A 13,839-nucleotide genomic window follows, 5' to 3' on the forward strand; every position below is an offset into this window, starting at 1 on the left:
GAAGAACACGGGCTTGGTCATGGGTTCTAATCCCAGCTCTGCAATTTGTCAGCTGTGTGACTTTGGGCAAGTCACTTAACTTCTCTGTGCCTCAGTTACTTCATCTGTAAAATGGGGATTAAGACTGTGAGCCCCACGTAGGACAACCTGATAACCTTGTATCCCCCTGCCTCCCACTGCTAAGAACAGTGCTTCACACATAGTAAGCACTTAACAGATACCATGATTATTATTATTATTATTATTAAGTATTCATTCATTCAGTCAGTCATTCAGTCATTCAATAGTATTTATTGAGTGCTTACTATGTGCAGAGCACTGTACTAAGCGCTTGGAATGTACAAATGAGCAACAGATAGAGGCAGTCCCTGCTTAGCCCGTTAGCAGTAAATAGAATCAAGGGGATGAACATCTCATTAAAACAGCAATAAATAGAATCAAGGTGATGTACATCTCATTAACAAAATAAATAGGGTAATGAAAATATATACAATATTATGCATTATAATATACAATATAATACAAGTAGTCATGATCTTTCTATCAAGGAGTTGACAGTCTCGTGAAAGTGCCTTGAAAAATAAACAAAGAATTCTAGGTACACCCATTATTGATTTTTTTTTTCAAAAAACAACAACTTTGACTTTCTCTTCAGGGAGCTTAGGTCTCTGTGACTGAGAAGACGTTTTTAAAGATGTTTTGAGTGACCTAGTCTTTGGCATTTTCTTCCTCTCTCAGACAGTCACTGGTGTTGTGGGCAACTCAGTTACACTCATGATGTATGTCAGAATCTTCCTATGTCAACCCCATCAGAAGAAGCCCACAGACCTGATCCTTGTCCACTTACGTTTAATCAACACAGTGGTGCTCCTCAGCCGTGGTATACCAGAGGTAATGATCGCCTTTGGAATGAAGAATATTTTGGATGACCTAGGGTGCAAGATGATCCTGTATATGAATCGTGTGTCCCGGGGTCTTTCCATCTGCACATCTTGTCTCCTGAGCATGTTCCAGGCCATCACCATCAGTCCCAGCACTTCCTGCTGGGCCAGGCTCAAACATAGAGCCCCCAGCTACATCCTTCCTTCTTTTCTCTTCTTCTGGATTCTCAATATACTGATCTACATCAGAGTGATCATAGCAAATCAAGCTATCAGAAACGTGACCCTATCAGGGATTGGTTATGCTTCCAAATATTGTTCCAAGTAGTACTGGGGTAAACTTTATAAACTCGGTCATTTTTATCAGTGCCATGACTCTCCGGGACCTCTTTTTGTGTGTCTCATGAGCTGGTCCAGTGGCTACATGGTGACTGTGCTCTACCGACACCGAAAACAAGTCCAGCACATCCACAGTAGCAGCCTCTCCCTTAAATCTTCCGTGGAGGCCAGAGCCACCCACACCATCCTGCTCCTGCTCACCTGCTTTGTTTGCTTTTATTGGCTTAACTGTATCATCACTTTGTATTTGTCAAACATGATTGTAAAAGACCTTTATTTGGAAGGCATCACCACCTTTTTCTCTGCCTGTTACCCCACCCTCTGCCCCTTGGTGCTCATCAATAGTGATTCACGGTTCCCCAGGTCACAGTGTGTCTGGGAAAAATGGAAAAACTCCTCTCCTTCCATAGATAACAATGCCTGAACAAGGTACTTCCCAACATTGATTTCTGCTTGGAAAATTTCAACAAAAAAGAGATGTGGCTTATTGCAGCCTTTGGCATAGGTCCCAGAAAATAAACCTATTTGGATCTGTGGTCCACTGTAGATTCGCCCCCCAAATCCAACATATTTCTCAGGTTTCAAGACTATGGTGATTCAGGCTTTTAGGCCTCTATCTCCCTTGAGGCTAGAATTCTATTAAGGCCAACCTAGACTAAAACGAACTCAGGAGAAGGGAGGTGGGACCTATTTTGAATAAAGAATCTATGAACCAGTTAGATTGCTTTGCCATCCAGGCCTGGCATGTGTGTAGTGGGTGTGTGTGTTTTTATGTGTGTGCATATGTGTTTGGGGGGAAGGTCAGTGGACCTGATTTTTCATTCCTTGCAATGCATTAGTCTTGTCAATTACTCTGGCTGGACTAGACTGACTCCAAGTTATTTCTACAGCCCTACAATTACCCTGCATTCTATTGCTATCTTACATGGGCTGAAAAAGCCCTATATGCTTTATGTAACATTACATTTATTATTGTGCCATCTCTGACCTAACCCAAGGCATTTGAGTCTCTTATTTCTCCTCCTCAATTAGCAGGATATGTCCTAAAACCAAACAGACACATGATCCTTTCAGTTTGCAGTGATAGACTTAAAGGGATCTCGAGTTTTGGTTTCAAGTCTGCTGACTTTTTCCATTTTACCTATCCATTCTCTTCACCTGATACACCTCAGCTCGTACTTTTTGCTTTTCCCAAGTTCACCTTCTAAATGTGTAGGGAAAGCAGGATTATATAGCAGGGGATGTTTGAGTGCATGAGAGATTTGCTTGACTATGGATCTGTTTTTCTCATCACATCTTTCCTAGATTGCAGTGCCTCCCTTGCCTCATGAGTTCAAACCAAAAGGGAGGGGTGCAAATTCAGACTAAGGTGCGATCCCCCTCTTTGTAAACCATACTGGTATGTAAACCCCTTTCAGAAAATTTTCTGTTCTACCTAAATATTTTCTGGTTTCGGTGCAAATGCCTTTCTCCTTTGGTTTTCAGAGACAAGAATGCTCACCCATCCCTAGTATTGTGACAAGCAGTGTGGCTTAGAAGAAAGACCACAGGCCTGGGAGTCAGAGTACTTGGGTTCTAATCATGTCTCTGCCAATTGCTTGCTGTGTTACCTTGGGCAAGTCATTTAACTTCTCTGGGCCTCAGTTTCCACATCACAAAATAGGGATTTAATGCCTGTTCTCCCTCCTACTTGGACTATAAACCCGATGAAGGGTAGGGACTGTAATCTGATTAACATGTACCTATCCCAGTGCTTAGAAGAAATGCTCTGTACTAAGTAAGCACTTACCAATAATTATTATTATTATACTTGTCCAGTGTAGGAATCATGCCAACAAGACAATAAGGAAGTGGGATTTCACTTTGGGGTTGTTGATGGTGTTTTACTGAAGTACTCCATTGTCCAAACAGCTGGCATAGCAGATTAGTGTCCTCCTGCTCATCCCCATCAGCCACCGATCTCTGCTTCAAGTTAGTCCATGCTATCTATTATGCAGATTGCCAGTCTTGTTGTGAGATAAAGAAAAAATCACATTCTACGTGAACTAGATTATACTCTCTATTAACCCTTATAGAGCCTATTCGCCCTAGGACTTCTCTGTCCTGGAAACCATTAATAAAAGAATGAACAAGCAATAAACTCAGTTGATTTGAGGATTCATCTGGGTACATGATCCTATGACCCTCCCCCAAAATGACAAACGTTTGGGAAGTAAATCATTGGCATATGATTTGTCCCTCCTGCCCCCTCCTCTTGTCCCCCCAGGCAAGAACTCATTGGTGGGAAAATCTGCCAGTTAAGTGGTCACCATGATCTAACTGGAGGCAAAATCTGCTACAGAGAAATGAATCCCCCAAGAGATGTGGGATATACCTCTTTGAATTCCCAACCATCTGCCCCTGACCTGTGCATCTTCCCCAACCTAGATTGAGCCTCACCTCTTTCCCAGGCCTGTGTGGGAGGGGAGGGGGAGAGGAGTGGTTGTGGAACACAAGGGGTTCCAGGGGAGGAGAGACGTGACTCCGTTGGGAAATGTAAGGCATGTTTCTCTGAGCCCTCACCTTGTCCTTGACCTGGCTGAACCCCCAAACCCACCTCTGTCTCCTACCCTTAACTGGCAGTACAAAAAACAACCTATAGCATTCTTGAGAAATTGAATAGTCAACAATTTAAGCTTCCTCGAAGTTGGCCAATCTCCGAGGAATTTGTTAAACAGGAGGATTTCTGTCAGAAAATTGGATTGATTTCATGGTACCATTCATCTTCCTAGACACATGAGATTAAAACTAATGACCTCTTGACGATCATTTCTGGACCTAGGATTCTTTAAGAGTCTGAACTCTCAGTGTGCAACTCTGATGAAGCTTCATAACATTTTACATCCAGATTGACACTCAGATTAATTAGGAGCTTGCTTAATGGCTTCATTAACTGAATGTGCAATACGATTTGGAGAAGCATCTCTAATAGGGAGGGAGGTTTGTACTTTCATCAGAAACATCTCAGACTCCCAATCCAGAGAGTGTCACAGCAACAGCAAGTGAGGCTGTAAGCATCACACTGGGGGAGCGGGAGATGACATCACACCACCTCAATGTTATAACTGGTGCTCTAAACCAGCTCATTCAGATACAGACAACACAATCCTTCATCACTCAGCACAGCAGGGTCACAGTCTGATCTAGGTGAGTGTCTCACTACATCTCAGACATGGCTATAGGAGGAAGAGGGAGAAAGAGAGAGGGGGACAAGGTGCCTGTATTTTCCAGGGCATTAAGTACTGGACATGTGAGGTGGTAAGGGAAAAGATTCCTGATTGGAAAATAAGCTCTCTCTGACCTCTCTCTACCTTCTTGTTCTCTAATGTGGAGGATAGTAGACCTAAATTAATGTAGATACACTAGTTAAGAGTGAGCAGATAGAGATGACTATAAAAGACAGAAGCAAATACCTAATTAAGTAAATATAAATGAAGTGATATGGTATGATCAGGAAGGCAATTATTTATTAGAGAAAAACTGGCTTCATTATCTTTTCAATTTAAGCAAACTGAGAATGCTTATCACAGCCCGGCTCCTCTTTTATAACTGTTACTCTTCACATCATTTCTGGCTCTAGTATTCTGTAACACCCCTAACTCCCAGCATGCACCTCTGATGATATTACTGAGCACTTGGGAGAATTCAATATAACAGAGAGGTAGACACATTCCCTGCTCATAAAGAGCTTTCATTCATTCAATAATATTTATTGAGTGCTTACTAAGTGCAGAGCACTGTACTAAGTGCTTGGAATGTACAATTCGGGAACAGATAGAGACAATCCCTGCCCAATGACAGGCTCACAGTCTAATTGGGGAAGACAGATGATCAAAAACAATACAACATAATCATGATAAATAGAATCAAGGGGATGTACACCTTATTAACAAAATAAATAGGGTAATAAAAATACATACAATTGAGCGCAGTGCTGAGAGGAGGGGAAGAGAGGGGGGAGGAGCAGAGGGAAAGGGGGCTTAGAAGAGGGGAGATGAAGGGGGGAAAGGGGAGGGAGCAGAGAACTGAGGTGGAGCAGAGAGGGAACAGAGGGAGCAGAGGGAAAAGGGGAAGCTCAGTCTGGGAAGGCCTCTTGGAGGAAGTGAGCTCTCAGTAGGGCTTTGAAGAGGGGAAGAGAGTTAGTTTGGCAGAGGTGAGGAGGGTGGGCATTCCAGGACAGCGGTAGGACGTGGGCCAGAAGTCGACAGCAGGATAGGCGTGAACGGGGGATGGTGAAGAGGTGAGCGGCAGAGGAGCAGAGTGGGCAGGGTGGGAAGTAGAAAGAGAGAAGGGAGGTGGAGGTAGGAGGGGGCAAGGTGATAGAGAGCCTTGAAGCTCAGAGTGAGGAGTTTTTGTTTCGTGCGGAGGTTGATAGGCAACCACTGGAGTTTTTTAAGGAGGGGAGTGACACGCCCAGAGCGTTTCTGCAGGAAGATGATCCGGGCAGCGGAATGAAGAATAGACTGGAGTGGGGAGAGACAGGAGGGAGGAGATCAGAGAGAAGGCTGACACAATAATCTGGTCGGGATATTATGAGAGTTTGTACCAGCACGTTAGCCGTTTGGATGGAGAGGAAAGGGCGGATCTTGGCGATATTGTAAAGGTGAGACCGGCAGGCGTTAGTGACAGATTGGATGTGTTGGGTGAAGGAGAGAGCTAAATCAAGGATGACACCGAGGTTGTGGGTTTGAGAGACGGGAAGGATGGTCGTATCATCCACAGTGACAGCGAAGTCAGGAAGAGGATAAGGTTTGGGAGGGAAGAAAAGGAGCTCCGTTTTGGACATGTTGAATTTTAGGTGGCGGGCAGACATCCAGGTGGAGACGTCCTGGAGGCAGGAGGAGATACGAGCCTTAAGGGAGGGGGAGAGAACAGGGGAGGAGATGTAGATTTGGGTGTCATCTGCATAGAGATGATAGTTGAAGCCGTGGGAACGAATGAGTTCACCAAAGGAGTGAGTATAGATGGAGAATAGAAGAGGGCCAAGAACTGACCCTTGAGGAACCCCTACAGTTAGAGGATGTGAGGGGGAGGAGGAGCCTGCGAAGGAGACCGAGAATGAATGGCCAGAAAGATAAGAGGAGAACCAGGAGAGGACGGAGTCCCTGAAGCCAAGGTGAGATAAGGTGTGGAGGAGAAAGGGATGGTCTACAGTGTCAAAGGCAGCTGAGAGGTCGAGGAGGATTAGGCTAGAGTAGGCGCTGTTGGATTTGGCAAGAAGGAGGTCATGGGTGACCTTTGAGCAGGCAGTTTTGGTAGAGTGGAGAGGACGGAAGCCAGAGTGGAGGGGGTCCAGGAAAGAGTTGGAGTTGAGGAATTCAAGACAGCGAGTGTAGACGACTCATTCTAGGAGTTTGAAAAGGAAGAGTAGGAGGGAGATAGGCCGAAAACTGGAAGGGGAAGTGGGGTCGAGAGAGAGATTTTTTAGGAAGGGGGAGACATGGGCATGCTTGAAGGCAGAGGGGAAGAAGGCATTGGAAAGTGAGTGGTTAAAGATAGAAGTTAAGGAGGGGAGGAGGGAAGGGGCGATGGTTTTTATAAGGTGAGCGGCAATGGGGTCCGAAGCACAGGTGGAGGGGTTGGCACTTGCGAGGAGGGAGGGGATCTCCTCTGAGGATACTGCAGGGAAGGATGGGAAAGTAGGGGAGAGGGTTGTGGGGCGGGGGGAGGGGAAGCAGAAGGGGGAGGGGTGACTTTGGGGAGCTCAGACCTGGTTGTGTTAATTTTCATGATGAAGTAGATGGCCAGATCGTTGGGGGGGAGGGGTGGGGGAGGGGGAGGAACAGGGGGCCTGAGGAGAGAATTAAAAGTCTGGAACAATTGGCGGGTGTGACAGGCATGGGTGTCAGTGAGGGAAGAAAAGTAGTTTTGCCTAGCGGAGGAGAGGGCAGAGTTAAGGCAGGAAAGGATAAAGTTCAAATGGATAAGGTTGGCTTAGTGCTTGGACAGGAGCCAGCAGCACTCAGCAGTTCGAGCATAAGAGCGAAGGAGGTGGACAGAGGCAGATACCCAGTGCTGCGGGTTAGTGGAGCGAGTGCGGCGGAGGGAAATGGGGGGTGAGTGAGTTGAGATGAGTAGAGAGGGTGGCGTTGAGAGCGGTAACCTGATCATCGAGAGTGGGAAGAGAGGATAGGGAGGCAAAGTTGGGAGAGATGCTTTTGGAGAGACGGATGGGATCAAGAGAGCGGAGGTCTCTGTGGGGGAGTAATACAGATTAGCAGGGGGAGAGAGTGTGAGAGAGGAGGCAGGTGAGAAGGTTATTGTCCAAGAGAGGGATTTCAGAGTTGGTGAGGGAGGAGATAGTGCAGCGGTAGGAGCTTACAGTTTAGTCTTGTCTTGTCTCATGCTGGCGAGTCATTTCCAATTTATAGCAACACCACGGGTACATGTCTCTCAGAACGCCCCGCTCTCCACCTGCAGTCGTTCTGGTAGTGTATCCATGGAGTTTTCTTGGTAAAAATACGGAAGTGTTTTACCACTGACTCTTTCCGTGAAGTAGAGTCTCCATCCTCGGCTCTCTCCCATGCCGCTGTTGCCAGGCATGAGTGAGTTTTGATTTGTAGCAGATTTCCTTCCACTCACTAGTCACTGCCCAAGCTAGGAATGGAATGGGTAGACCTCTGCTTGATTCTCCCTCCTGTAGCCCTGACTGGTAGAGTACTGGAAACTCTCCAGGTGTGACCCTGAGAAGGATACAGTCTAGGGGGAATATAAATATATAAATACTGGATATGTATATAACTGCTGCTGGGCTGAGGGAGGGGTGAATCAAGGCTGCAAATCAAAGTGCAAGGGTGACACAGAAGGGAATGGGAGAAGAGGAAATGAGGGCTTAGTAGTGGAAGGCCTCTTGGAAGACATGTGCTTTTAATAAGGCTTAAAAATGTGGTGCAGGACTCCTTAAATTCCCACCCAAAAACTGTCCCCCACAGACTTTCCCATCACTGTAGACAGCACCACCATCCTCCCTGTCTCCCAAACCTGTATCCTCAACCCATCTTTCTCATGGCAGACAGGGAGGAAAGGAGAGGGTGGGGGCAAGCAGTTTGGCACAGGTGGAGTGGTGGATTTTGAGACAAGGCAGGAGATCTTCCCTTGAGATACTGCTGGGAAAGGTGGGAGAGTTGAAGAGAGTCAAATCCTGTTACTTCAAATACCTGTTACTGTCTACAACGATACATTGTCTACATCTGGTAAACTAAAGCTCGTTGTGGGCAGGGACTATGCCTTCCACCTATTTTTATGGTATTTGTTAAACACTTACTATGTGCCAGGCACTGTTTGAAGTATGGAGTAGATACAAGATAAGCAGGTTGGACACAGTTCCTGTCCCATATGGAGCTCACTGTCTTAAAATCCCCATTTTACAGATGAGATAATTGAGGCACAGAGATGTGAGGTGACTTGCCCAAGCAAATCACACAGCCAACAACTGGTGGAGCCAGGATTAGAAACCAAATCCTACTGACTTCTAGGCCCATGTTCTATCCACTAGGCAATGCTACTTCTCAATATTCTTTAAATACATATTATATATATAATAGATAATATATGTATGAAATACATAATATATCTTTGTCATATTGTACTCTCCCAAATGCTTAATACAGTTTTCTGCACAAGCTAAGCACTCAATTAATATAATTGATAATTGTGGTATTTAAGTGCTGATTGTCCATTCAAAAACTAAATCTTCAGAGCATCCAGAAGCCTTGGGCCTGAGTGATCCCCATAGAGAGTTATTATAATAATGTTGGTATTTGTTAAGCGCTTACTATGCTCAGAACACCGTTCTAAGTGCTGGGGTAGATACAGGGAAATCAGATTGTCCCACAACAGGCTCACAGTCTTAATCCCCATTTTACAGATGAGGTAACTAAGGCACAGAGAAGTTAAGTGACTTGCCCACAGTCACACAGCTGACAAGTGGCAAAGCTGGGATTCGAACCCATGACCTCCGACTCCCAAGCCCGTGCTCTATAGAGATGGCAACTTAACAATCAGACAAAGCGATGAATGAACGTAAATAAAATGACTTCAGATGAACTGGGGTGATTATTAGCATTTGGACAGATTTGCTGTTGCAGGGTGATGTGGAATCTCACTCTCAGTAGCTTGTAACAGTTTTGCTGATCTCCAGCTAGTCACACTGACTACAGCATAGACTGGAGACCTGCAGAATGCTTTATTATTTCTATGGAGAAAGATTACTATCAATTGCAGGTTGCTTGTAAGGTGGCAAGCGAAAGAGGACGTGATTTTTCTGGGAAGGTTTGCTGTAAATCAGTTCATCCCACACTTGAGTAATCATATGTAGCTACACCAATACCGAGAAGGTTTTATTCTGAAAGAATGAGTTAGTGGACTAATTGGCATTCTGAAGAAAGCAAGTTTGAACACTATTTTATGTTTCTCCAACCCTACTGTTCTAGGATTTGGCATTGATAAACCTTTCCCTTGCTGAAGAAGACATGACAATGCTTCTGAGTGACCAGCTTATGATCATTTTTGTGCTCTCTCAAGTTGGGATTGGGCTTCTAGGGAATTTAACGTTGCTCATGGTGTATGCCAGCATGTTTTTCTCTCAGTCCAACTAGAAGAATAATAATGTTGGTAACTGTTAAGCGCTTACTATGTGCAGAGCACTGTTCTAAGCGCTGGGATAGATACAGGGAAATCAGGTTGTCCCACGTGAGGCTCACAGTCTTCATCCCCATTTCACAGATGAGGGAACTGAGGCACTGAGAAGTTGTGACTTGCCCAAAGTCACACAGCTGACAAGCAGCAGAGCAGGGATTAGAACCCATGAACTCTGACTCCTAAACTCGTGATCTTTCCACTGAGCCACGCCGCTTCTCTGAATCTGTAGAAGACTACAGATCTGATCCCCACCCACCTGATCATGACCAACACGGTGAGTCTCATCACCCAGATTTTCCCAGCGGTTGTGGTGACTTTTGGGATGTTGAATTTCCTGGGTGATGTAGGGTGCCTGATCATCACATAGAGCAGAACAGTAGCCCGGGACCTCTCCATATGCACCACGTGTCTCCTGACTGTGTTCCAGGCCATCACCATCAGTTCCAGCACCTCCTGCTGGGGTCGGCTCAAACACGGAACTCCCAACTACATCTTACCTTCTTTACTCTTCTTCTGGCTCCTCAACAAGCTGACCTATATTAATTTAGTAACAAAACCCGGTTCTCAAAAATGTCACCATTATAGGTAGTGGTTATCACGTGCAAAGCTGCTCTAATGTATTTCGGGAAAGTTATCTAAATGACATCACCTTTATAATTGCCATGACTTTCCGAGACCTATTTTTTTTTTGTTCCTCATGAGCTGTACCAGTGGGTACATGGTGATGGTGCTACATCAGCCCTGGAAGAGAGTCCAGGATATTCATTCCTTCAATAATATTTATTGAGCGCTTACTATGTGCAGAGCACTGTACTAAGCGCTTAGAATGTACAAATCGGCAACAGATACAGTCCCTGCCCTTTGACGGGCTTACAATCTAATCGGGGGAGACAGACAGACAAGAACAATGGCAATAAATAGAGTCAAGGGGAAGAACATCTCATTAAAACAATAGCAAATAAATAAAATCAGGGTGATGTACATCTCATTAAACAAAATACATAGGGTGATGAAGATATATACAGTTGAGCAGACGAGTACAGTGCTGAGGGGATGGGAAGGGAGAGGGGGAGGAGCAGAGGGAAAGGGGGGAGAAGAGGGTTTAGCTGTGGAGAGGTGAAGGGGGGTAGAGGGAGCAGAGGGAAAAGGGGAGGTCAGTCTGGGAAGGCCTCTTGGAGGAGGTGAGCTTTAAGTAGGGATTTGAAGAGGGGAAGAGAATTAGTTTGGCGGAGGCCAGGAGGGAGGGCATTCCAGGACTGCAGAGGACGTGGCCCAGGAGTCGACGGCGGGATAGGCGAGACCGAGGGACGGTGAGGAGGTGGGCGGCAGAGGAGTGGAGCGTGCGGGGTGGGCAGTAGAAAGAGAGAAGGGAGGAGAGGTAGGAAGGGGCAAGGTGAGGGAGAGCCTTGAAGCCTAGAGTGAGAAGTTTTTGTTTTGTGCGGAGGTTGATAGGCAACCACTGGAGGTTTTTAAGAAGGGGAGTGACATGCCCAGAGCGTTTCTGCAGGAAGATGAGCCGGGCAGCAGAGTGAAGAATAGACTGGAGCAGGGAGAGAGAGGAGGAAGGGAGATCAGACAGAAGGCTGACACAGTAGTCTAGCCGGGATATTACGAGAGCCTGTAGCAGTAAGGTAGCCGTTTGGGTGGAGAGGAAAGGGCGGATCTTGGCCATACTATAAAGGTGAGACTGGCAGGTCTTGGTAACGGATTGGATGCGTGGGGTGAACGAGAGAGACGAGTCAAAGATGACACCGAGGTTGCGGGCCTGAGAGACGGGAAGGATGGTCATACCATCCACGGTGACAGGGAAGTCTGGGAGAGGATCGGGTTTGGGAGGGAAGATGAGGAGCTCAGTTTTGGTCATGTTGAGTTTTAGGTGGCGGGCAGACATCCAGGTGGAGACATCCTGGAGGCAGGAGGAGATACGAGCCTGAAGGGAGGGGGAGAGGATAGGGGCAGAGATGTAGATCTGTGTGTCATCTGCTTAGAGATGGTAGTTGAAGCCGTGTGAGCGGATAAGTTCACCAAGGTATTCACACAACCAACCTCTCTCCTAAACCCTCTGCCGAGTCCAAAGCCACCCAGACCAACCTGCTCTTGGCCAATTGTTTCGTTTGTTTTTAATGCATCAATAGCAGCATTACTGTTTACTTAAATTTTGTGAAGAAGGAAGATTTCCAGGTCTATGACATTGTAGCCTTTCTGGATGGAGGGTATGCCTCTCTCCCTTGGTTCTGATCAGCAGTGATCACCGGGTCCCCAGGGCCCCATGTAGTTCAGAGGAGGTGAGAAATCTATCTTTACCCCGAATGGGAGGATTCCAGTCTAAGAGCACAAGTTTAGGACAGGTGGGTCCTAAGTGAGAGAACTGAGTAGGAAACTTCATTCTTACTCACTCTCGCCCCCCCCCCCCATTAATTTACCCCAACTCTACACATGTGCTACCCTCAAAGACAAGCAGAGAACAACAGACATAAGAGAAACGACATTGGACTGTCATCCTGGGGATCCCTGGAATCAGTAGAAGAGAATAACTTTTTAATCTGAATGAAAGCATTCCCTATAATCTCCATTCATTCCAACAACATACAAGTATCCTGCAGAGTTTTGCTTATACTTTGTGCATTTGTCCATGTCTTTATGTTATTTTACTGTTTTGTCTCCTTGCTCTGTATGTTACAGACTTCTGACCCCTCTTTTATTTGTAGATTGCAAACCCCTTGAGGGCCAGGGATCTTATCTAATTCCCATCTTTGTATTCTTTCCCAGCACATAAAGCAGTTCTCTGATCACATAATAAATACCATAACACTACTATTATCAGTACGTAGTCTTTTCTCTATTCTTAGTTTTCCAGTTGACCAATCAAACAATCATATTTACTGAGCATTTACTGTGTGCAGAGCACTATATTAAGTTCTTGGGAAAGTACAGTACAACAATGTAACAGAGTTGGTAGACATATTGCCTCCCTACAATGAGTTTACAATCTAGAGAGACAGAATCATCTTTATTATCATCTTCACACTTTTCATTATTATCCTCTTCCATTCATAGTGAAAATAGTAATCATAATATTTTTAAGTGCTGATTGATTGTGTGCTAAATACTGAACTAAGCACTGGGATAGATACAAGATAGTTATTCAATCATATTTATTGAGTGCTTACTCTGTGCAGAACACTGTACTAAGCACTTGGGAGAGCACAATGCAAATAAAAAAAATGCCCTGCCCACAACGAGCTTACAATCTAGAGAAACAGACAGTTAAATAAATAAATAAATTACAAATATGTACATAATGAAGTTGGGCATAGTCCTTGCCCCACTTGGGGTTCATAGTCTAAATATTTAATCCCCATTTTACAGAAAAGGAAACTGAGGTCTAGGAAAGTTAAGTGACTTACCCAAGGTCACACAGCAAACAACTGGTGGAGCTGGAATTACAAGCCAGGTCCTCTTTTTTTTCCTTTCCTATATCATATTGTCCTCAATCTTTTTGGAAGTACAGAGGAAAGTTCAGAGACAATTGTGTGGGTCTTCACCTCAGTTGAATCTACCAAAAGAGATTGATGATCAACTAAAAATGAAGAAGGGGTTCTTATCTAGCTGTACATTACAACATGCCATAATACCAAATAAAGTTGCAAATATCTACCAAATATTCTTCTCTAACGTGATGTCAGTTATGGTCATTAGGGTTGGTATTCTGGGGAAGAGCAAATGGGGAAATCATTCCTAAGAATGATAATAAGAGTGCAGATATTCAGTTATCCATTACACCTTAAAATGTGCTGTGCTATCCCTCCAGGTCCTTTGCGATCCTTTGCTATATTCCAGTAGCTGCTGGAATAAGGTTAAATGCAAGATGCCCTACAAAAGAGTCCACATTTTTCCAGAAAAGGTGATTGTAGGGAAGGGCGGTCTGTCCTCCACCTCA

At 45.1% G+C, this 13,839-nt stretch overlaps 1 non-coding gene and 3 pseudogenes across 1 annotated transcript; 3 read left to right on the forward strand and 1 right to left on the reverse strand.

Annotated features, from left to right (window-relative positions):
* ORNANAV1R-PS3187 (vomeronasal 1 receptor ornAnaV1R-ps3187 pseudogene) lies at positions 694–1,644 on the forward strand (annotated as a pseudogene).
* Positions 7,815–7,952, reverse strand: LOC114808363. Its single transcript, XR_003756209.1, has one exon. It is a non-coding gene; the product is annotated as a small nucleolar RNA SNORA7 (small nucleolar RNA).
* ORNANAV1R-PS3536 (vomeronasal 1 receptor ornAnaV1R-ps3536 pseudogene) lies at positions 10,120–10,659 on the forward strand (annotated as a pseudogene).
* ORNANAV1R-PS3535 (vomeronasal 1 receptor ornAnaV1R-ps3535 pseudogene) lies at positions 11,214–12,137 on the forward strand (annotated as a pseudogene).

Source organism: Ornithorhynchus anatinus, chromosome X5 (genome assembly GCF_004115215.2).
Source record: "Ornithorhynchus anatinus isolate Pmale09 chromosome X5, mOrnAna1.pri.v4, whole genome shotgun sequence".
In the NCBI taxonomy this organism is placed as follows: Eukaryota; Metazoa; Chordata; class Mammalia; order Monotremata; family Ornithorhynchidae; genus Ornithorhynchus; species Ornithorhynchus anatinus.